Source organism: Bos indicus x Bos taurus, chromosome 20, assembly GCF_003369695.1.
Source record: "Bos indicus x Bos taurus breed Angus x Brahman F1 hybrid chromosome 20, Bos_hybrid_MaternalHap_v2.0, whole genome shotgun sequence".
NCBI lineage: Eukaryota > Metazoa > Chordata > Mammalia > Artiodactyla > Bovidae > Bos > Bos indicus x Bos taurus.
In genome coordinates, this window is record NC_040095.1 from 11,335,113 (window position 1) to 11,360,980 (window position 25,868).

Consider the following 25,868-nt stretch of genomic DNA (forward strand, 5'->3'; position numbering starts at 1 on the left):
AATTAAGGGCAAAGTCACACTGATAGATAATGAGCCCTTTATCAAGGAAACTGTGTTGGACAATCTCAGTCCTCAGAAAGAATTTTTCAAAAGAAACCCCAGCCTTTGTTCCCTCCACTGGAGGGGATCCAGAACTGTCAGTCCGAGCCCCAAGGATTCAGACAGCCTCACAGAATAAAGGAAATCCATTACCATCAGCCTCTCCAGTCTACTCTCCACCCCACTGCCTTTCCTCTAGGTCTTGCCAAGCTGGGTGTGCAAAGAAAACGCTTTACATCAGGTAAGGCTATATTCTGACAGTACCAATTTTCTAAAAGTAGTTAAAATCTTTTGTTGGGTGACTGTATCCCAATGTTAACAAGGATTTCCTCTCTTCAGTTATGAGCAAAATGCATTGTGAAGGAAAGACGACTCCTTATTTAGGATGGTTTGGGGGGACATGAGCTTCTTTAACCATGGATATGTTTGAAACATACATCTTATGCTTTCTGTTGTAAAAGGGAGCCATGCTTATGATGGCTTTTGTGTTGGATTGCAACGATTCAAGAGGGCTTGGTCATGAATTCTTTCAACTGATGCATCTACTTTACATTGTAGGCAGAGCATGCATCATGATTTCCGTTTTACAGATGAAGAAGATAACTTGGGAAGGCTATGTGATTTGACCCAAGTCTCATAGATGGAGAGCAGCAGAATAAAATCTTGGCTGGGGCTTTTTAACTGTAGGACTGCAGCATATGCTGCCTTGTTCAGTAATACCTCCCTTTTGGTTAATGTGCTCCTTATCCTCAATCTGTGATAAGTCACTTCTAGGCAACTTTCAATCTAACCATTGCAATTATCAGCTAATCTATCATCACTACAAATCCAGGAGAAACTTTGCTTCTGTTTTATGTCTTTTAGCCATGAGGTTTGAGGGATCTTAGCTCCCTGACAAGGGATTGAACTCACAGCCTTGGAAGGCCGAGTTTAAACCACAGGACCACCAGGGAAGTTCCCTCAGGATCTAGGCTGATCAGAAAACTTCACACCTCTGGGAACACCTCATTTGCTTCCTTGGGTAATCCTGAATCACAGAGTTGGCAAGTACCTGCTGCATCTATTAGGTTGGTGCAAACGTAATTGTGGTTTTGGACTGTGAATTTTAAATCATTATAACTAGATCAAACACATCTTTATTAACCAAAATAGGAACCATTACAATCAACACATTTTTGCCAATAAGAAATAAACTTGTTTATGCCTATATTGTAAAAATCCATGCTTCAGGATTTGACAAACACTTGGAAAGCATTTTCTGCATCCTGCTGGTTGTGGAAGAACTTTCCTGGCAAAATGTTGTCAACATGCTTGAAGAAGTGGTGATTGGGCCGACAAGAAGTCAGGTGAATATGGCAGATAAGGCAAAACTCTGTAGCCCAATTTGTTCAACTTTTGAAATGTTTGTTGTGCGACTTGTGGTCAGGCGTTGTCGTGGAGAAGAATTTGGCCCATCTTTTGACCAATGCCTGCTGCAGTTTTTGGTTCATCTCATCGATTTGCTGAGCATACTGCTCAGATATAATGGTTTTGCCAGGATTGAAAAAGCTATAGTGGATCAGGTAGATCAGATGGTCAGCAGACCACCAAACAGTGACCATGACCTTTTTTTGGTGCAAGTTTAGCTTTGGGCAGTGCTTGAGAGCTTCTTCTTGGTCCAACCACTGAGCTGGTCATCACCAGTTGTCATTTAAAATCCAGTTTTCATTGCGCATTACAACCTGACTGAGAAATGGTTTGTTGTTGTTGCATACAATAAGAAGATAACACTTCAAAACAATGATTTTTTTTGATTTCCAATCAGCTCACAAGGCACCCACTCACTGAGCTTTTTCACCTTTCCAATTTGCTCCAAATGCCAAATGACCATAGAATAGTCAATGTTGAATTTTTGGGCAACTTCTCCTTTAGCTGTAAGAGGATCAACTTCAATGATGCTCTTAGTTGATCATTGTCAGCTTCCAATGGCTGGCCACGATGCTCCTCATCTTCAAAGCTCTTGTCTCCTTTGCAAAACTTCCTGAACCACCACTGCACTGTATGTTCGTTATCAGTTCCTGGGCCATATGTTGATGTTGTGAGTTGTCTCTGCTGCTTTACAACCCATTTTTAACTCAATAAAAAATTTGCTTGAATTTGCTTTTTGTCTAACATCATTTCCCTAGTCTAAAATAAATATAAAATAAACAGCAAGTAATAAGTCATTACCAAAAAACAGAAAGTGAGAAATGCACATTAAAATGATGTATAACATAACCACATTTAAGAATGTATTCCAATATCAAACAACAAACTTCAACAATTCAAAACCGCAATTACTTTTGAACCAACCTAATAGTTTAACTCTGTTATATTTCAGAGAAGGAAACTGAGTCTCAGAGAGGGTAGATAACTGTCTCCATAATACTGAGTTAGGTGATGCTCCAAGTCACACAGCCAATTAGTTACAGAATCATGACAAGAACCTACATCTCCTAAACCAGCTGTGGGCCTTACTGGTCTGGCCCATGGCCTCACCGGTATGATTCTGGTTTAGCTGGTGCCTGGTAAGCACTTGCCAAGTGTAACAGGTAAGGTTGACTTATGGAAGACAAGGTTTATGACTCGTCTACATGACTACAGGTCTGTCAACAATGGCCTTGTAAAATATTAATAATCTTGTACATAATTCAGGCACTGAGCCACATGAAAAAATAGGAGGAACCATGCAGGCTTATGATGCAACCTAAGGACAAAGCTTCTTTAAATGTGAAATGCTATAAAAGACTCTACCACACAATTCTGTGGCAAAGAAATGGCAATTCCTGCTATTTTTTCAGTCACTCAATTCAAAAGGAAAAAAGAATATGTACCCATTTCCCAAACCATTTACCCAGCCAAAAATGATGGCACATACCCTCTCTACACCCAGCAACACCACCATCTCCCTTCTGCAGACCAAGTTGGACCACATTAAAACTGTGTCCTGACATTCCCCTCATGCAGGAGACATTCCCTCACCAATCCTTGGTATAATACCAGAAATCTGTTATTCTACACATCATGAGACTCAGTACCTTCTTTTACTGGCCATAGTTCACGGCACATGGGATCTCAGTTCCCGGACCAGGGATCGAACCTGCAACCCTTGCACTGGACGCACAGAGTCTAAACTGCTGGACCACCAAGGAAGGCTCAGTACTTTGACAGAGGTGGCTTTGTCAAGCTTTTCCTTATTCATCCTCTCTTAGCGAGGGGTTCAGAAACTTCTTGGCTTAACAATAAGGCTACCCTGCAGAAGGTACAAGACCATTCATCTTAGATTCAGGTGGTATCCTACAAGAGGGCATAAGAGCCATTCATCTGAGGCAGGCCAAGCTCATATGCTTTTGCTCTAGTAAGAAGCTTTGGAGACAGCTGTGACTGTCCACCAGTAGAAAGCTCAGAAGAGATGAGTTTCTGTCCAGGGATAGGTCTTTCTTCACCTGGCAGGCCAGTGGCCCTTGCCTTAGTAACACCTCCCTGCAGAATAGGTTGTTGGGCTAAGCTCATCAACAGAAAGACAGTGTGCAGAAACATAACATGAATTTGAAAAGAGGGAAGAGAATAACCGCTAACCACACTTCTTATGAATTAAGCACTGGTCTACATGCTGTACACGTAAGAATTAATTTCTCCACTGTGCCATCTCTCCCACTTTGCAGATAAAGAAACTGGCACAAAAAGATCAGGGACCTGGTACAGCTGAGTTTTGAACTCAAGCAACTTGGTCTCATACAGCATCTTCTAAACCAGGGGGTTATAAACTCTATCTTGCAGGTTAACTTCAGCCTACCACCTATTATCGTAAATAACTCCCCTTTCTGTGCAGCTTTTATGCTCACCTGGCAGAGTTTGTAGTTGTAACAGGGACTGTATGACTCACAAAGCCTAAAATTGTTACTAGCTCTTTACAGAAAGAGTGTGCTGACCCTTCTTCTGAATTATACTGGAGGAGGGAGAGGGGCTGTTCTCTTCATACCTTTTAGAATACAAACACGTCTGAAAGCTGTTATTACATAGACTAACATGCAATATCCGGGAGAGAGTTTAGCATCTAATTCTTTCCCATTTGTCTTAAAGGTGAGGAAACTGAGGTCTGGGCACATGAGAGAAACTGACCCCCAGATGACACTGATAACAGCAGACACGGATCCAGAATCTAAACCCTCAATTCGCTGCCCTGCTGTGTTTGAGACAACACCTCAATTTTCAGTTAGCGCCTTAGCAGGAAAGAGTTAAAGATGAGTTGAGAGCAAGACTGGAACGAATCAGAGCGACCCTCCAGAAGATGGAGAAGGAAGTTAAAGGTAAGTAAAGAGAGGCCAATAGGGAGGAAACTCAGTCTGTGCTGATAAATGTGTGACCCCATGAGTATAGTTCATGGAATTCTCTAGGCCAGAATACTGGAGTCACTAGCCTTTCCCTTCTCCAGGGGATCTTCCCAACCCAGGGATCGAACCCAGGTCTCCCTCATTGCAGGTGGATTCTTTACCAACTGAGCCACCAGGGAAGCCCGATGAAAGTGTCTGGAGGCAGTTATTTCACAGTTTTGTCAGGGCAGCAGGGCAGGGCCGCTCATGCCTGCCTGGATTCCCATCCCTTGACTTCTCTTTGCAGCCTTGCACATTCCAGTTTTCTCTGAAGATTGTTCAACAGTTTGGATGTTAACTGTGACTCATTAAAACAAAAGTTTCATTAGCAGCACAAAAAAATTAAAAAAAATAAAACTAATGTAGACTGTCTACTGGACTCTCAGAAGTAGAAGTTTTATAAACGGTATTAACCATGCATTCATTTAATTCTAACTGGATGGTAAATGCCTTGAGGGACATTCCAAAAGTCATGAATACATGAGTATGGTCTACAAAGAGGGCCCCACCCTGAGAAGTTAGAATGCAAATATCGACCTGATCACTTCCTAATGTTGTTCAAGGCCCATCCATAAGAAAGCCCAGCCAAAATCTTTATTTCTGATCATTTTCATCACCCATCATATGCAAAGTCCTCATTTTATCTTAGAGCTTCAAAAGAAAACACTGTCAAAACCAGCTTCTTCCTGACTTGTCATTTAATATGTTCTCCTTCATTTCCAAGGGAACAAAGTACATATTTTCCCAAATGCAATTGAAATTGCAACCCCTGCTCCTTCTTTTAGGGCTTTGGGGAGTCAGTGTTAATCAAATATTAATGAGAATCAAAAGAGCTAGAAATTGTTATATAATTTTCCATCTACAGAAATGCAAATGATGTTTCAAATCAGCATAATTTTACAGTTAGTGCATTGCTTTGTTGAATCCATTCAAAACCTTGTAGTCCGGATCATGAAAAGTGTTAGTTGCTCGGTCATGTTTGACTCTTTGCAACCCCATGGACTTTAGCCTGCCAAGCTACCCTGTCTATGGAGTTCTCCAGGCAAGAATACTGGAATGGGTAGCCATTCCCTCTCCAGGGGATCTTCCTGACTCAGGGATTGAACCCAGGTCTCCTGCATTGTAGACAGATTCTTTATCATCTGAGCCACCAGAAAAGCCCAGTCCAAATCATATACATTCAAATACAAATATACTGGTGTAATCACTATCTAATATGACATTCTCAAAATTTTGGAAACTTCAGATGTCATGATAGCGCCAGTCCAAAGAAATAAAATATTTTGTAAAGTATCAACCTTTTTGAAACTCTTCTTAGATGGAGCTGATGGCTCACATATGTGAATTTACTCAGTTGGGATGGATTGGAAAACTTGCACTATTTGCCTAACCTCTGCTTCTCCAGGATTTGCAAGCCTGGTACTGATGCAGTACCCACGGGTTATCATAGGAGCACCCATTTCAGCCAGAGTACAGTGGGGTTTATGAATCAGTGTGGGAGGACCATCCCCTTTTCCTCAGCTCATACTTCCTGGCCACAGCTGATTGGTCCAAAGGAGGACATGTGGCTCAACTGAGCCAATGAGTTCCTTTCTCAGGATTTTGGATTTTGTGATGAGTCAGTCAGTCTGAGCTCTAACATTTAAAGCTCCCAAACTGTCTGTTACCCTATTTTCTTTTATGCTGACATGAAATGTCATGGAAGCTGGTTTGTGAGGAGAGAGAAGAACAAACAGCTTTGCAGAGAGGGGGAACTGAGGAGAGCTACCATGGAGTCCTGACTTCCTGATTTCAGCTTTTCCTACAGATTCAAATTTGTGTCCATGAGATACCTTTATATCATTACAACAAAATGTTTTTTCTATTTAAGTTTATTGGAGTGGGGCTTCTGTCACTTGGCATTCAATGTCTTAATAAATACACAGTATTAAAAAATTTTAAGGAGAAGATGAAATAGAACTATGCTAGGGAAATATGTATATTTACTAAGAAAGCTTATTCACTCATAAGTAAGCTTCTTCGAGTAAATTGAAAGCAGATTAATAAGGCAAGTGACTTGAACTTAGTAAGTGCTCAATAATTTTGTTGTTGTAGCTGTTGTTTGTTTTAATGGATAATAAATAGCAAGGACTGGTGAGTGACATATTGATCACCTGGAGAAAAGAGAAGGAAAGTATGCAATGAAAGCATACTCCACAGGCCACAACTGAAGACCCGCACTCACTCTAACCATGTCTGGGGCTAGCTTTTGTCCCTGTCTCAATAAAGAGGACAATTATCTAGTCTGCTGTATAAGCAGAACCCCAGTAATCATCTTCTCCTTTTCTCCTGTACCAAGTCCATCATTTCACCATTCCACCAGTCCCAGTTGTTCAATCGAAGAGAAGTCTCTCATCTTTACCCATTTCTTTTCATTTCCACTGGATTCTTTACCACTAGCACCATATGGGAAGCCCTCCATTGCTGCTACCCTAATCCAAAGTTGTTGCATCATTTACTTGTCACTCAACTGGACTCCTTTCTGAAATCTTTACTTCCTAGCATTTCTTACTCCATGGTTCTAGCTAAAGGATGCTTTTTGAAGTGTAAATCTGATGATGACATCCATCTCCCCCCAAACACACAATATATACATCTTTTAAATGTTATATTGTTTCCTCTTTGCTGCAGGGCAATGATTCTCATTCTGAACTTCACAATAAAATCATCTGGAGGCCTTACAACAAGCAAACACACAAGCAAACAAAACTTAGGCCTGGGTTTCACTTCCAGAAGTCTGGATTGAATTGTTCTGGAGTGGGATATTCTGATCAGTATTTCTAAAACACTCCCTAGGTGATTCTGATGAAAAGTTAAAGTTGCAAGAACTGCTCTAGGTGTATAAGCTCTGCTTCATGGGGGCTGGATATGGTCTTGCTTCTGCTTCCTTCTCTTCCCTCATTATCTGCCACGTCCCCATCCACTGTTCTCCAGCCACGCTGGTCTTCTCTTGGTTGCTCAAAATCCCCATACTCCTTCCTGCCTGGGTCTACGGCCTCTGAGCAGCTTTTTCCTGTGACACACTCTCCTTTCTCTCCAGATCTTCACTCTATGTCACCTCCTTAGGGAAGACTTCCTGGACCTTCCTGAGTAGGTCAACTGCCCATTCTGGCCCACTGAACTCTGCACCTTTCCTTTATAGGACTTGTCACAGTAAGCTTTATATTTATGTGTAAGTCTCTGAATCATGTTTGTGTTCCCCACTAAACTATACACTCTGTGAGCAGGGGCCCTGTTTGCTTTGCTCACTGCTGCATCTCCAGTCCACAGCTTTCCTCACAAAGGAAGACGAGGCGGCCCTCTTTCTTTGTGATGAGGACCAAGGGAGGAGAGGGAAATATTTCCTGAGGGCTACCCTACTGCTATGGAAATTAAAATTCAGTGCCAAGATTTTTGTTATAAAACTAACAAAAACTCCAAAGGAAAATTCAAGTCTTAAGTGGAATAGGCAATAAAAAATTTTAAGGGGCTTGTAGTTGATGGTGGATGGAATGGACAGGGCATAAAAGGCTCAAGTTAGGTGAAGGGTCCAGAGGAGAGGCTCTGACTCCACCAGGGCTGGTCTTCGTTTCACCCCCATAAACTTCTACCTATGGCTTAAGTGGCACGGCTTGAAAACACAAAAGGAGAACCTTTGCTCAGTCATCCCCCTGGGCCTTGGCAGGACAAGGCAGCAACGCTATGGGGTTACTGGGAGAGACTGTGGTTTTGTCTGAGTTGCAGAGAGAGGACCCACTTCTCTAGATGGGACATCTAGTTTGGTGACTAGACATGCAGCCAGACTCTCTTTTCAAACTCCTGCAGAGAGCTCTGGTACTTACTTGCCGCATGACCTGAGGACAAGTTCGTTATGTTCTCTGTTTCTGTTTTCAGACTGTATCATGAGCAAGATGACAGTGCAGTGGGTATACAACATTATATAGATACAATCTCTTTAGCGATTCATTATAAAGATAATGGATTCTAGCTAACACAAGCACAAATTCTAGCTAACACAAGGCTTCTTCAGCCATTGTTTTTATAACTTGTTTTCTACTCTGAAACTCTACAAGTTTCCCCATTTTCGCTTCTGTGTTGGCAGCAGGAGGAGGCCTGATAGTTGCATGCTCTGAACCACTGCGGTCGACACCCCCAATTGCTAGGGGGCAAACTTGCTGCTGCAGTGGTTTAGTCGTTAAGTTGCATCCAACTCTTGCAACCCCATGGACTGTAGCCTGCCAGGCTTCTCTGTCCATGGGATTTCCCAGGCAAGAATATTGCTGCTACCACATAAGCAGCGATATTTGGTTTCTAAATAAGACCAACGTGCAGCACATTTACAATTTCTGAATTTTGGATCAATCATGATTGTGCAAATGATTTACCTTCTGACTACAGGCACTAAAATGCCATTGCTGTCTGCAAACGTCTGTGAAGTGTACTATACTCTCCATGCCTTGTGATATCTCTGAAGGCAAGTCTTTCACCTTCTGAAGGGAAGACGGAGGGCTTGCACCAGCACCCCTTCCTAGGATAGTGACTGAGGCAACCTTCTACATAGGACATCCTCCTGCCTCTGGCCCTGCCTTATGCTTGTAAATGCATTCCCAGGGACATCACATTTATTCACATGCTCTGGAATGCTGGGATTCCCTGGTGGCTCAGACGATAAAGAATCCGCCTGCAATGCGGGAGACCTGGGTTGGATCCCTGGGTTGGGAAGATCCCCTGGAGAAGGGAACAGCCACCCACTCCAGTATTCTGGCTTGGAGAATTCCATGGACAGAGGAGCCTGGCAGGCTACAGTCCATGGGGTTGAGTCGCAGAGGGTCAGACACGACTGAGTGATTTTTGCTTTCTCCTTTACATAACCACAAAATTATTGTGGGCTTCCCTGGTGGCTCAGATGGTAAAGAAGCCACCTGCAATGTGGGAGACCTGTGTTCGATCCCTGGGTTGGGAAGATCCCCTGGAAAAGGGCATGGCAATCCACTCCAGTATTCTTGCCTGGAGAATCCCCATGGACAGAGAAGCCTGGTGGATTGCAAGGAGTGAGACACGACTGAGTGACTAAGCGCACAGCACTGGAATGAAATGTCCTGAGCACACAGTAACATGTGACGGCACAGAGGACTGGCTACATCACACATCCTCAGTAACATCCATTTCAACTAGAAAGTCATTTTTGTTATAACTATACCAATTTCACCTGAAGTTCAGTTTGACTAGCACTCATTGGAAGAGGAATGTGACGGTTCACTTCGTGTATCAACTGTACTGGATCACAGAGGGCCTAGACATTTTGGATGTGTCAGGGAGGGTGTTTCTGGATGAGATTAACATGTGCATAGGCAGACTGAGTAAAGCAGAGTGTCCTGCCTACTGTGGCTGAAACTCATCCAATCATTTGAGGACCTGAATAGAATAAAAAGGCTTACCTTCCCTCAAAGGAGAAGGAATTTCCTCTTGCTTGATCACCTTGAGCTGGGACATTTGTTTTTCTCCGTCTCTGGCACTCAGACTGGCTCTTCCTGAGTTGAAACTCTGCTGGCTTTTAGCCTGGAATTACACTATTGGTTCTGCTGCTTTTAGGCTTTTGGACTCAGACTGGAACTAAACTGGCTTTCTTGGGTCTCCAGCTTGTTGACTGCAGATCTTATGGAGAGTGACTGCAAGTCTCATGGAGACTTGTCAGCCTCCATGATCACTAATTCCTTATAATAAATCTCTCTCTCTCTCTCTGTGTATATATATATATATATACACACACACACACACATGTATATTTATGTTTCCATACATATATATGGACTTCCCTGGTGGCTCAAATGGTAAAGAATCTGCCTGCAAAGTGGGATACCTGAGTCTGATCCCTAGATTGGGAAGATCCCCTGGAGAAGGGAACAGCCACCCACTCCAGTATTCTTGCCTGGAGAATTCCATGGACAGAGGAGCCTGGCAGGCTATAGTCTATAGGGTCGCAAAGAGTCAGACACGACCGAGCCACTTTCACTTTCTATATGTATATATATATTTGTATTTTTTCTATTAGGTTTCTGGGGAACCCTAATACAAAGAGCTCCAGAAGATTTTTCTGCCTTAATAAGGTCAGGAAAGCAAATATTAACTACATTTCATTGCTAACGAAGAGTCAGAAGATTTTAGAGAAACACTAACATTGTGAACATGAGTCACTCACTGTATAGTTCTGAGGGGTTGGAAAAGGGGAGCTGACGTGTACTGAGTTCATGCTATGAGCCAGTCACTTTCACAAACATCAGTTTAATGAATTAAAGGCATATTTACAGAGCTAAGAAATTAGTTTAAGAACAAGTCTGAGGCACCAGTTCTATCGCTTGCCTTTCTGCAAAACTATGGAATTTATTAAATTGAATAAGCCTCAAACATGGCCCTGACACAGGCTATGGCAGGAGCCTTCCCTTACTAAAGGGAGCTACAGAAACTTCAAAGGAGAAGGTGTGATTTCTTTCCTTATATTAATTAACTGGGTGGTCACTTTAAAAATCCTATTCTTCCAGACAAAACTGCATCAGTGTAATGCAAAACAGGGGACTAAACTATCTTTCTGCTTCCAAGACTCTAAACAGCTAGCACAGCATCTCACACTGTCATAGTAGGCTGGGTGCTCACTACCTAGAAATACAGTGGATCCTTGTGACAGGTTATAGGCAATCTTAGGGACATCTTCGTTACCTCACGGCTTTTTGTAAATTTCAGGAAGCCTTCCAGATTCCACGCTGCCCAGTTGTAGAAACTACAAGATTGTATTGCAACAGGAAGAAAGCATTAGGAAGTTAGGTTTTCTGACCTGGGACTGAAGAGAGCCACTCCTGGGGCCTCCCAGTGAGACATTTTTAGGACTTTTATCCGCCTGATGGAATGGATAGAAAAGTCCTGTAATAAAAGGACTCGCGCTAAGTCAACAGGTTGGCAGAGTCTCAACCTCATTCACCCTTATATATGAAAAAGATCTAAACCACAGTGAACCAGTGAACACAGTGAAGTTGCTCAGTTGTGTCCAACTCTTTGTGATCCCATGGACTAGAGCCTACTAGGCTCCTCCATCCATGGAATTTTCCAGGCCTGAGTGCTGGAGTGGGTTGCCATTTCCTTTTTTCAGGGGATCTTCCTGACCTAGGGATCGAACTCAGGTCTCCCGCATTGCAGGCAGATGCTTTACCATCTGAGCTACCAGGGAAGCCCCTGCAATTTGATCAAGTCATAACCTCAAACAGTGGCTGACAAAAAGTTTTATAATGTACCAAAAGCAGTGACTAGAATTTATGACTGGAGACTTGATCTTTGTCACTTAGTTATGTCACTTACTTTCTCTGGGCTTCAGCTGAAAAAACTAGGGTGCAATGAAAGTGAAAGTCAAGTCGCTCAGTCGTGTTCAACTCTTTGCAACCCCGTGGACTGTAGCCTACCAGGCTCCTCCTTCCATGGGACTTTCCAGGCAAGAGTACCAGAGTGGGTTGCCATTTCCCCTGGGGATCTTCCAAACCCAGGGATCGAACCCAGGTCTTCCACATTGCAGACAGACACTTTACCCTCTGAGCCACCAGGGAAGCCCTTGGGGTACAATGAGGAAGGCTGTAAGGAAGGGTGGGGTCATAGGATTTCTGAGATTCCTTTTACATTTAAAACCCCAAGCTTTTCTGTTGTTACTATATAGAGTGGTTTTATCAGCACAATCATCCTTCCAGCTCACAAAAGGTAAAAATTTGGCAGCCACAAAGTCCCTTCTTCATTTGCATTGTAGTATCCTTAGCTTGTCAGTTCTCTGCTTAGATTAACATGTGTGTGTCTCAGTCGCTCATTCGAGTCTGATTCTTTGTGATCCCATGGACTGCAGCCTGCCAGGGTTCTCTGTACATGGGATTCTCCAGGCAAGAATACTGGAGTGGGTAGCCATTCCCTTCTCCAGGGGATCTTCCTGACCCAAGAATCGAACCCAGATCTCCCTCATTGAAGGCAGACTCGTTATAGTCTGAGCCACCAGGGACACCCTGGAGCATTTGATACAACACAGTGCCTGTGCTAGGTACTGTAAGTAAAAAATGAACTCACAGACTTGTGCAGTCTTGAGGAGGATCCAGGTTGCTAGTTTAAGATAATACACTCTAAGTTGTTATTTAACACACAAACACAGACATATATCTGGCAGATTAAAAATGTGTCTTTGATATTTCTCCGTATAAGAGGGGACTCAATCTTAGTGACTCGCTTGTAACCCATTGAGTCAGTGACAGTGATGCTGTGTGATGTCGGAGGTTAGGTTGGCAAAGGCTACTGCCTGTTTCTCTTGGGACTGATGGCTTGGGTGAAGTCATGCAGCATCTGGGAAGTTTGAGCACCCCAAGACCGCCATGCTGGTGTAGGTGCTCTGTTAACTAACCATGCCAAGCTCCCATAGGAATTCCTCAACCACACACTCAGGAGAGAGCACAGTGGAGCCTTTGATGGTAGGAGCCCCAGCCAACATCTGACGGCAACAGCCTGAAAAATCCTCAGCAAGACCTGCCTAGGCTGAGCTCTTCCTGAATTCCCAGCCCACAAAACTGTGACCAAAATAAAATGGTCAGTTTTAAGCTACTGATTTCAGGGTAATGTGTAACGCAAGCAATAGTCACCAGAACAACATCAGCACTGAAATGATCCTTGATTATTCCAGAATCAAAGTGAACACAGTTAGAAAATTTCTATTTCAAGAAAATTTTCCAATAAGTATATAGTCCACGCTCTAGGAGAGAAAGATAACAGTGGTATAAGTGACCTAAAACCTATATAAACAATCATGGCATGTTCTACACTACCTTACTTTTTTAAAGTATAACCTTGTGAAGTAGTTTAAGTTCCTTCAAACTAGAAACATATCTGTGGAACATTATATTCTGAACAATAAAAATTCAAGTTAAGAGAAATGAAACCAAGATGACTCATTAAATAACAACTACACTTGTCTTCTTTTGTGTTATCACTGCTCTTCTGGACAAATGAAAAATGAAATTTTTTCTGTTTGAAAAAAAAAAGTCATTCTGAGTCTGTAATTACTCTAACTACAGTGAAACACATTCTGGCCTGGGGATCAAAGCAATAATATAGCGAGATAAGAATAATCTCCTGCCTCCTGTCCCTTCAGCTAATTTGTGGGGCACTTGACCATCCTGCCACAGATTCATAGATACTTTCAATACCATCAAGATTTGAGAGTTCTAATTAAATTGAAGTAGAGGGCATGATTCACCTCCTGAAAATGGCTGTGTTGTAACTCAGTGGACCTAGAACTCATCTGAGGATGCAGCCTCTAGTCACTGCAGGAAACCTCTCTATTGACAGCTGACCATCTAAAGGTCTACCTGGGAGAGCAGCTAAAAGCCAACCTTGCCTTTTTATTTTGGTTTCTCTATGTGCTAAGTGGTAATTATAGTCCTGACTTCCCTGAACTGTCACTGTGTAGGTTGCGGGAGGCTGCAAACTTACTGGAAAAAAAAAATCCTGAGAATTATAAATGCCAAGTCAGCTTTGCAAATGTGGAAGTTTTCAAAATCAACTCAACTTGCTTTTTTAAAAAAGAGATTAATCTGTAAAATTTGCATTCATACTGGCCATATTTTTAATGGCCCATGGACAAGGGAAAAAAGTGGAAACAGTGACAGATTTTATTTTCTTGGGCTCCAAAATCACTGCAGGTGGTGACTGCAGCCATAAAATTAAAAGATGCTGCTTGGAAGGAAGGCTATGGCAAACCTAGACAGCATATTAAAAAGCAGAGACATCTCTGCTGGCAAAGATTCACACAGTCAAAGCTCTGTTTTTTTTTTCAATAGTCACGTACAGATGTGAGAGTTAGACCATAAAGAAGGCTGAATGCTAAAGAATCAATGCCTTCAAATTGTGGTGCTAAAGAAGACTCTTCAGAGTCCCTTAGACTGCAAGGAAATCAAGCCAGTCAATCCTAAAGGTAATTAATCCTGAATATTCTTTGGAAGGACTGATGCTTAAGCTGGAGCTCCAATACTTTGGCCACCTAATATGAAGAGCTGACTCACTGGAAAAGACCCTGCTGCTAGGAAAGACTGAGGGCAGGACGAGAAGGGGATGACAGAGGATGAGATGGTTAGATATCACTGACTCAGTGGACATGAGTTTGAGCAAACTCCAGGAGATAGTGAAGGACAGGGAAGCCTGGTGTGCTGCAGTCCTTGGAGATCACAGAGTCAGACTGGACTTAGGGACTGAACAACAACTGGCCACGTTTGTCTGTACTGCTATCTGCCTTTGCCATCTGAATTTTAATATTCACTATATAAGTTGACTAAGTAAGTGGATATGTGTGAGTGAGAGACAGGGCATCAGAAAAGAAACATAAAATTCATTCAAGGTCCTTCTGGGTTTTGAACTAACAAATGCAACAAGTAGGGAGACATCTATTTTCACCATTGCACTAACTGCAGGCGGTATGTATAATCCTATATTTTAAAAAAATAATGGAATAAGGGATTATCTAGATAAACAAATTACCTTTCCCCAGGGGAATCTTCCTGATCCAGGGATCCAACCTTGGTCTCCTGCATCACAGGCAGATTCTTTACTATCTATACCACCAGGGAATCCCAACAAATTAAATAGGGTTTCTTTAAATGACTGACCCTTCGTTTATTTGGAATATGCTTAAAATTATCAAAGTTTGTCCAGCACAAAAGTTTTCAGGGGTGCTTCAGAATATTATACATTCTGTATGTAAATTACAGGAAGAAAGGACAAGTCTATATCAAATAACGTTGGGTCTCAAGCCCATGACAAAAAGATGTTTTAAAATAGAGTTGTTTCTCTTTCTTTGCTAACTCAGTGTTCCCCCTGTGATTTTCCCTTTCCTCCTGTGTTGGTGAGGTCTCATTCTTCTCAGCTTGGCTCCTAGGCTGCATCCTCTCTGAGACCTTCTGATGGCACATGGATCCTCATCCTTCAGCTCCCAGGCTGGCTAAGGGCTGCCTTCCATTCTCCGTCCGTGCAAGTCTTACATTGAGCTGAAACGACTTGCTTGTGTCCTGTCTTCTCCATTAGTCTGGGAGCTCCACGGGGCCAAACCCTGTAGTTTATTCTTTCACCTTCGTATCCAACGTATGGCTGTAGGTGAGGCAAGTGCCCAGACAATGCTGGAGGCTTGTCCCTGGATCTGCCTGTCATCCCTTCAATTATTCTGCATTCTAATATGTAGTATGTCTTTTCCTCCTAATCTTTATGATTTTCACTGGATCCTTTTGAGTTTTGATTCCAAAGTTCTTAAAAGAGAGAGGTCCTGTCAGCTGGTACACAGACTGCAGAAGTCGGGGTGTGAGTGAGTGTGTGTGTGTGTGTGTGTGCGCGTGTGATTGTGTGTGAGAACTGAGTCACCATCTCCCATTTCTGGCTTCACTCCTCACGTCTACAACCCACCCTTGTGCTCAATTTCCATTTCTTTGTCTCATTTCCCTTTTGGAGCACTTCTGAAGGTAAGAAAACTTCATCTTACTACTATATTTGTACTTGCCAAATACTATGCTGAATCCAGCTGCGATTCTTAAATTATTCTGGAGAAAGTGGTATATATCTAGTGCAAAATAAATTTCCTTATACTCTCCAGCTATAAAAAGCTTGTTCCATTTTTTAAAAATATGGCATGGTATACAAGTAAAACTCTGTTTTGAACTTTTTCTGGCATTGAAAACCATAGGGTGAAAATATTCCAAAGCCATTATGAGTCATTCTTTTAGGAATATCTAGTGGTATGGGGAATGGTCATGAGAAGTTAAAAAAAAGGAAAACAACACATAGTATAAAGCTAAACAAAATTGGATTCTATTTAAGTATGTTTAAAATTACTTTTTCCTCTTTCTTTCTTTCTCTCTCTGTGTAAACAGGTGGCAAGGAAGTGTACAAAAATACAAACTCTAATTCAAAGATACAGTACTTACACTTTCTTCTTTATGTTTCTTTCCTGGATTTCTCAATTTATCACAATGATGATGTACTTTTCTATTGTCAGAAAAAAACAAAATCCTGACATGCAATGTAAAGGATAAAAAACCTGAAAGAGTTAAAAACACAGAACAGACTGGGACATTTAAAAGAAAATCTAGGTTTTGTATTTTATCCTAGATAAAGAGGCGAGGCAAAGGGTCTTTCTAATTATAGTATTTTTTAAAATGAATAGTGTTAAATTCTCAAGGGTAGAGAACAGTGTTATGAGGCGCTAAACATCCAGCCCTCAGCTCACCCCACTAACCACACTGCCATCCTTCTTTTTCCTCCTTTTTTTCATAGCAGTTTTTTATTTTTATTTTTTTAAAGGATCCCAGTTATCCTTTCATCTGCTTGGATATATTTTATTTTATACTGTTTGTGTTTTCTCTTTAGAGATGGCTTCCAAAGCCTTAAAGCTTCTGAACGCCCACTCACGTGAGACAGCATCTTGACTCTGCAAGTATGTGCCCTTCAACCCCGCCTGGAGACGAACCCCACTGAAGTCCCTGAGAGCAAACATCGATGAAAAGCAAAGCGATCTGGTATTTACTCAATGCTACTCCTGTCCGGTGGGTCAGAGAACAGACTTCAGTGTCCAGGATAAAGCCGGGCCTTGGCAGCTCAAGCCTCCCCATTGTGATTCAAGATTCGGGGTGTAAACACATGCAGTGTTTAACCATCGCCAGTTTGCTTTGAATGTTTGATAGCCGTGACTGTGGCTCAGGAAGAACACAGTAGTGACTTCTTCACTGGAGCTGAAGTTGAGGCTTTATGTAGTATTTGGGCAAGCGGCCCTGGCAGCTGCAAGCCCTCAATGGGCGCTTTCTAGTCGCTGAGTGGGCTGGGCGGCGTTGCTGGGAGCCCCGGGGCTGGAGCTGCCCCCCGGGCTGGGCCACCCCGTCTCAGTGACAGGTGCTGAGGAAGAGGAGAAGGAGCAGCCCCTCCCCACGGGCTCCCAAGCCTGGGCTCAGTGTCTGCCATGAACTGCCATTTTTACTGCGTTTTTGTTTTAGGAACACAGGACCTTGGCAGGCAGAGATGTACCCTGTGGCTTGGTCTTTCTCTGCTCAGCCAGTGGTGATGAAAACAATAACAAAGACCCTGACTTTGCTAAATGGCCCAGACTCACTTAGATAACAAACCAGTACCGTTTTTGGCAGAAAGCCTTCTAGATGCTTGATGCTGTGTGACCTGCTGGAGTGGGAAGGAGGACTGGAAGGGAAGAGCTCTAAGTTATATTTTGGTGCAACCCAAGGGATGATCTCATCTTGTTGTAGATTGACGACCCTGTTTATTATTAACTATCACTTACTGGGAACCCTAATGTGCTGGATACTGACTTAAGGACTGCATGTTGTCTTGCTTGTCATAATCTTGCAATGTCTTTTGTTTTTCTTTCTTTCTTTTTTTTTAAGAAAGGAGAACACTGAGTTTCAGAAAGGTTAAGTGATATGTTCAATACTGTTACACAGCTTATAAATGGTACAGCCAGAAATCCAACCCTGGTACGACTATAAAATAACTTCTACTCTTTCTGGGGGAAACACATTTGTAGCTTATGCTTATAAATTTTAACTTTAAGTTTCCAGGTGGCTGTGGCCTAGAAAAGGCAAGTTGGCCATGGGAGTACAGAGTAAATCAATAGTTTATATACTCTTTTCATTACAGAGAATTCCAGGAAAAGTCAGATGAGGTCGAATCATTAGGCAGAAAGGTCTCTTCTTAATAATAAGAGGTTTTACCCTCCCAAGTATGGGCTCAGTGAGCTTGTTAAAACAATTGTCATTGTTCTTATTTTAAATAATTGTTCCTAAATTTTTAAATTTAAAAATAGCTGTTAGTTTTTAGAACAATTAGGATTTGTGGAAGAAACTGAGTCATACAGAGTTCCCCATACCCTACACCCAGTTTCCACTATTATTAACATCTACTAATGCACCTTTGTTATAATCAATGAACTAATATCAAAATAGTATAACTAAGGTCCTATTTATTCAGATTTCCTTGGTGTTTACCCAATGTGCTTTTCCTATGTCAGGATTCCACCTAGGACACCACATTGCATTTAGTTGCCATGTCTTCTTAGGCTCCTCTTGGCTGTGAGAGTTTCTCAGGCTTTCAATGGCTTTGATGACCTTGCCAGTTTTGAAGTATACCAGTGATTTTGTAAGAGGTAAGAGAATGTGCTCTCTGAGGACAAGTCTCATATTTTCTTGTGATGAGACTAAGGTAATGGGTTTTGGTAGAGGACCTTGGATGTAAGGTGCCATTTTCATCACACCATATCAAGGGTATATACTATCAACATGACCTATGACTGTTGATGTTGACCTTGATCACATGGCTGAGGTAATGTTTATCAGATTTCCCCACTGGGAGGTTACCTATCCCCAACCCCCACCTCCCATACTACGTTCCTTCAAACTCGCTATGCATAGCCCACACTTAAGTGGGGGTGCTCGTTGACTTTTAAAAATAGTCTTATTAATTTTCCTCCATCACACAAAGTGACTTCTTGTTTAGCCTCATTTGATACCATTTGTTAATTAATCTCTTCATCTCTGCTCCTACTCTCCAAATTACTGCTCTCAAATCGTAGACTTTCAGAGTTCAGAGAGTATAAACTACATTAGCCCTTTTGTGATTGAGTTATCTGATAGAGGAAGCAAAAATATATACATGTTTTGAAAGAATTTCATATTTCATATTCCCTGAAAGCAAGGAAGCAGTCATCATGATGGTGGTGTAGTCACCAAGCTGTGACTGATTCTTGCGACCCCATGGACTGGATTATTACTCAACAGGTCCCTCTGTCCAAGTGATTTTCCAGGCAAGAATACTGAAGTGGGTTGCCATTTCCTTCTCCAGGATATCTTCCTGACCTAGGGACTGAACTTGTGTCTCCTATATTGGCAGGCGGGTGTTTACCACTGAGCCACCAGGGAAGCCCCCCTCCATTATCATAGGATATTCAGAAATTCGTTGAGTGTCCTCAGATTTATTTTAGGGACCAGAGTCATTCTGGCTCCTAAAATAAATGTCAGGTCACCAAGGTGGTGTCTCAACTCAAGGAAACAAAGTCTGCTTACTAAACATGGGAACCGATACTGTGAACATGGATTTCCCAACAAAACACAAAGGGCAGCTGATTCTTTGATGCTGATGAGGAGAAGTACAAAGGTGATGAAGGAGGATATAAATTTGAAGAAGCATCACTTCTTCAACGTTATATACGTAAGCACTGGTTTGGATGAGTTTTAATAAAAGAAATAACTGTTGAGTTTTAATAGAAAATAAAATAGGACTTCCCTGCTGGTCTAGTGGTTAAGAATCTGTCTGCTAACATAGGTATGACCTAAAGCAAATCCCTTACAGTGGAAGTGACAAATAGATTCAAGGGATTAGATGTGATAAGACAGAGTGTCTGAAGAACTATGTTCGTAATGCTGTACAGCAGGCAGTGATCAAGAACATCAATATTGTGTTGGCCTCTTTTGTATATCACTATGAATTAGCCACAGGTATACATATGTCTGCTGCCTCCTGAATCCCCCTCATGTCTGGCAACCCATCCCACCCCTCTAGGTTGTCACAGAGTACATGGCAGTGACAATGAACAGACATATATGTAGCCCAGTGTTTCCAGCCTTTACAAGTACAAGAATCTCTCTTGCAAGTCAAAACAAGTTCATGGAACCCTGTATAAGAGTCATTGAATTTTACTATGCATTCATTGACAATGAATTATAAATTAGGGATGATATTAATCATGTTGGAGAAGGAAATGGCAACCCACTCCAATATTCTTGCCTGGAGAATCCCAGGGACAGAGGAGCCTGGTGGGCTGCCGTCTTTGGGGTCACACAGAGTCAGACACGACTGAAGCGACTTAGCAGCAGCAGCATTAACCATGTTACTACACTATAGCTTCCAAATGTGTTTGAAAAACCAGTGACAAACATATGTGAAAACACGTTATCTAATGTGTGAGACATGTTATCTAATGTGTGAAAACATATCTATTAAGTCTGTAGCTAGTGTTTGCTGCATAAAGGCCTGTAATGACCCACAATCGGGAAGGCATGCATTTCTGCCACTGCTCCTGCTGCCCACCCTACTCCCATGCCCATCACTAGGTTCCTGATCTAGCTCTTCTCCTCTAGTAGATGCTGTTACATCTGGACTTCTAGTTTCTGTAGATCTACTTCCTCCTCACATTTCCACAGAACTTTATTTGAAAGAAGTGCAGAGGGAACTCTATGTGGGCTGATGGATAGGCCTGGCTAGAATTTCACTTTTCCAGGAGTCCAAGTAACTCTTGGTCACATTAGTCAATGGCTCCCTCCATTCACAGCTCTTTAGAAGGTGTAGGAACCCCGAGAACAACAAGAAAGGGCAGCAACACGTGAACATGTTTTGGGACCTTGAATCTGTCACTGTCTCATAGCACACAAAGCCAGCTCAAATTAAAAAAGAGCGTAAGGTCAGGGCTCAGACTCATTCCTGGCATTACTTGCGGGTCACTCTATCCTCTTCTGGCTTAGATATGTTTTTGTTCTCAGTAAGCGTTCTATTTTTTGGTGGAGTCACCGTCTAACCCCACTCTTTCGTTCCCCTGAAAGAAATTCTGATTTTCTATCCTAGTTGAGTTGCCTCAAGAAATTCTGGGAAAAAATCCAGTACTTCTCCCCAACTGCCCACATGGTTAGCTCACTCCCAGCCTGGAGGATAGAACCTGGGTTCATAGGAAAGACGTGGATTTCCTCCCTTTCCTTCTCCGCAGTCCCATACCAGCAACACAAAACCAAAATGCAAACCTATCCTTCTCCTAACTCATACCAAAACCCTAACATTAGAGGGTCTTTTGGTTTAGGCTTTAACCTGTTGTAAAACTTCAAAACGTCCCTAAAAGAAGAGGTTGTTGGTTAGGCCTTATCAGTAAGTTACCCAAGAATTAGCTTATCAGATCCTTTCCTAGTGGCAGATTTCAAACTTGAGAGGGTGGGATGAGGAAAACTCTGAGCCCCGCTCCTTCTATTGCCTCCAACAGGTGGGAAAAGCAAAAAGGGAAAACTAAAGGTTAGAGATATTAGGACTAAAACTCGGGGTCTTGCCCGATTGTCTCCCTTACTTCATAGCACAGGGATCAGAAATTCTTTTTTAGAGCAGATATAGGCAGATGACAGAAAGACTGTAATTCAGTTCACACTGAAGGTAACCAGAGTATAACAAAATTCCTGGGAGGTGCTCAAGACAGGGCCAGAATGGAAAAAGAATCAGCGTCACCGAGACCATGAGCTGTAAGCTGGTCAATGGTAAGAAACACATAGCACTCACTGTGTTCTTGATACCGTTTTATGTGCTCTACATCCAAGAGGGAGGTGATGTTTTTTTCTCCATTTAACAAGTGGGGAAATTATTTGCCCAGCCCACTCAGGAAATGATAGGGCTGAGTACTGAACCCAGGTAGTGTGTTTCCAAAATTGGAACTCTGAAATAACACTATACTATAGACCAGAGATGGAGAAGGCAATGGCACCCCACTCCAGTACTCTTGCCTGGAAAATCCCATGGATGGAGGAGCCTGGTGGGCTGCAGTCCATGAGGTCGCTAAGAGTCGGACACGACTGAGCGACTTTACTTTGACTTTTCACTTTCATGCATTGGAGAATGAAATGGCAACCCACTCCAATGTTCTTGCCAGGAGAATCCCAGGGACGGGGGAGCCTGGTGGGCTGCCGTCTATGGGGTCGCACAGAGTTGGACACGACTGAAGCGATTTAGCAGCAGCAGCAGCATAGACCAGAGAGGTGGAGCTAAAAGCACACGCTGGTTCTAGTTCAAGCACTGTCTCTAACTGTGTGACTTTAGGGCAGGTCATTTTAGTTTTCTGGATTCAGTTTCATCAACTGTAGAAAGAAAAGATAAGAGTAGATGACACAAAGTTCTCTTACTGCTTCAACATTCAGGGTTCTATATGGAACACATATGGCCATGAAACGTATTAGAACAGAGTGAGGATGAGGGCAAATCTCATTCCTCTAATCCCATCCCCAGGGCTTTATGTGCCCAGAGTTGCTTTTATGCCTTCCTTTCCTTATCTTCACTGATAATTATGCTTCAGTTCAGTTCAGTCGCTCAGTCATGTCCGACTCTTTGTGACACCGTGAATCAGAGCAGCCAGGCCTCCCTGTCCATCACCAACTATTGGAGTTCACTCAAACTCATGTCCATCAAGTCGGTGATGCCATCCAGCCATCTCATCCTCTGTCATCCCCTTCTCCTCCTGCCCCCAATCCCTCCCAACCTCAGAGTCTTTTCCAATGAGTCAACTCTTCGCATGAGGTGGCCTAAGTATTGGAGTTTCAGCTTCAGCATCTGTCCTTCCAATGAACACCCAGGACTCATCTCCTTTAGAATGGACTGGTTGGATCTCCTTGCAGTCCAAGGGACGCTCAAGAGTCTTCTCTAACACCACAGTTCAAGAGCATCAATTCTTCGGCGCTCAGCCTTCTTCACAGTCCAACTCTCACATCTATACATGATCACTGGAAAAACCATAGCCTTAACTAGATGGACCTTTGTTGGCAAAGTAATGTCTCTGCTTTTGAATATGCTATCTAGGTTGGTCACAACTTTCCTTCCAAGGAGTAAGCATCTTTTAATTTCATGGCTGCAATCAACATCTGCAGTGATTTTGGAGCCCCCAAAAATAAAGTCTGACACTGTTTCCACTGTTTCCCCATCTATTTCCCATGAAGTGATGGGACCATCACTTTGATGCCATGATCTTAGTTTTCTGAATGTTGTGCTTTAAGCCAACTTTTTCACTCTCCTCTTTCACTTTTATCAAGAGGCTTTTTAGTTCCTCTTCACTTTCTGCCATAAGGGTGGTGTCATCTGCATATCTGAGTTTATTGATATTTCTCCCGGCAATCTTGATTCCAGCCTGTGCTTCTTCCAGCCCCGTGTTTCTCATGATGTACTCTGCATATAAGTTAAATAAACAGGGTGACAATATACAGCCTTGACATACTCCTTTTCCTATTTGGAACCAGTCTGTTGTTCCATGTCCAGTTCTAACTGTTGCTTCCTGACCTGCATATAGGTTTCTCAAGAGGCAGGTCAGGTGGTCTGGTATTCCCATCTCTCAGAATTTTCCACTGTTTATTGTGATCCACACAGTCAAAGGCTTTGGCATAGTCAATAAATCAGAGGTAGATGTTTTTCTGTTTTTCTGGAACTCTCTTGCTTTTTCCATGATCCAGTGGATGTTGGCAATTCGATTTCTGGTTCCTCTGCCTTTTCTAAAACTAGCTTGAACATCTGGAAGTTCATGGTTCACGTATTGCTGAAGCCTGGCTTGGAGAATTTTGAGCATTAATTTGCTAGCATGTGAGATAAGTGCAATTGTGCGGTAGTTTGAGCATTCTTTGGCATTGCCTTTCTTTGGGATTGGAATGAAAACTAACGTTTTCCAGTTCTGTGGCCACTGCTGAGTTTTCCAAATTTGCTGGCATATTGAGTGCAGCACTTTCACAGCATCATCTTTCAGGATTTGAAATAGCTCAACTGGAATTCCATCACCTCCATTAACTTTGTTCGTAGTGATACTTTCTAATGCCCACTTGACTTCACATTCCAGGATGTCTGGCTCTAGGTGAGTGACCACACCATCATGATTATCTGTGTCATGAAGATCTTTTTTGTACAGTTCTTCTGTGTATTCTTGCCACCTCTTCTTAATATCTTCTGCTTCTGTTAGGTCCATACCATTTCTGTCCTTTATTGAGCCCATCTTTGCATGAAATGTTCCCTTGATATCTCTAATTTTCTTGAACAGATCTCTAGTCTTTCCCATTCTGTTGTTTTCCTCTATTTCTTGGCATTGATTGCTTAGGAAGGCTTTCTTATCTCTTCTTGCTATTCTTTGGAACTCTGCATTCAGATGCTTATATCTTTCCTTTTCTCCTTTGCTTTTCACTTCTCTTCTTTTCACAGCTATTTGTAAGGCCTCCTCAGACAGCCATTTTGCTTTTTTGCTTCTCTTTTCCATGGGGATGGTCTTGATCCCTGTCTCCTGTACAATGTAATGAACCTCCATCCATAGTTCATCAGGCACTCTGTCTATCAGATCTAATCCCTTGAATCTATTTCTCACTTCCACTGTATAATCGTAAGGGATTTGATTTACGTCATACCTGAATGGTCTAGTGGTTTTCCCCACTTTTTCCCATTTAAGTCTGAATTTGGCAATAAGGAGTTCATGCTCTGAGCCATAGTCAGCTCCTGGTCTTGTTTTTGCTGACTGTATAGAGCTTCTCCATCTTTGGCTGCAAAGAATATAATCAATCTGATTTCGGGGTTGACCATCTGGTGATGTCCATGTGTAGAGTCTTCTCTTGTGTTGTTGGAAGAGGGTGTTTGCTATGACCTGTGTGTTCTCTTGGCAAAACTCTGTGAGCCTTTGCCCTGCTTCATTCTGTATTCCAAGGCCAAATTTGCCTGTTACCCGAGGTGTTTCTTGACTTCCTACTTTTGCATTCCAGTCTCCTATAATGAAAAGGACATCTTTTTGGGGTGTTAGTTCTAAAAGGTCTTGTAGGTCTTCATAGAACTGTTCAACTTCAGCTTCTTCAGGTTACTGGTTAGGGCATAGGCTTGGATTACTGTGATATTGAATGCTTTGCCTTGGTAACGAACAGAGATCATTCTGTCGTTTTTGAGATTGCATCCAAGTACTGCATTTCAGACTCTTTTTTTTTTACCATGATGGCTACTCCATTTCTTCTGAGGGATTCCTACCCACAGTAGTAGATATAACGAGTTAAATGCACCCATTCCAGTCCATTTTAGTTCGCTGATTCCTAGCAGGTCGACGTTCACTCTTGCCATCTCCTGTCTGACCACTTCCAATTTGCCTTGATTCATGGACCTAACATTCCAGGTTCCTATGCAATACTGCTCTTTAAAGCATTGGACCTTGCTTCTATCACCAATCACATCCACAACTGGGTATTGTTGAATTATGCTTAATGGTGGGGATAACAGAACTGATATAAAAGGGTGCTTCTGGGATTGAACAAAGGAGAGAGGAGAAGAGAAGGAGCTTTGCAGCCAGATGGAAGACCTGCCTGACAGCAACACAACGTTCACAAAGTTACCCTCTCAGAGCTGCAGCTTCTTCATCTGCAGTGTTAAGAATACCTACTCAAAAGGTTTTTGTGAAGATTCAGTAAGATACATAAAGAACCAAGGCCAGTGCCTAGCACATAGTAGGGGATCAGTAGGTTTTAGTTACTTTTCCATCATTGTCCCTTCCTAACAGGTGACATAAAGAGTTGTAATGGCAATAGGAAACCATGTGACCTCATATCCTCCTCTATTGTCCCA

General features: G+C 42.4%; 1 long non-coding RNA gene across 1 annotated transcript; it reads left to right on the forward strand.

The window, feature by feature from the left end:
* The first annotated feature begins 177 nt into the window (after nucleotides 1–177).
* LOC113879226 lies at nucleotides 178–19,356 on the forward strand. The gene is made up of 3 exons (XR_003507242.1): nucleotides 178–280; nucleotides 4,141–4,367; nucleotides 16,869–19,356. It is a non-coding gene; the product is annotated as an uncharacterized LOC113879226 (long non-coding RNA).
* Nucleotides 19,357–25,868: the final 6,512 nt, after the last annotated feature.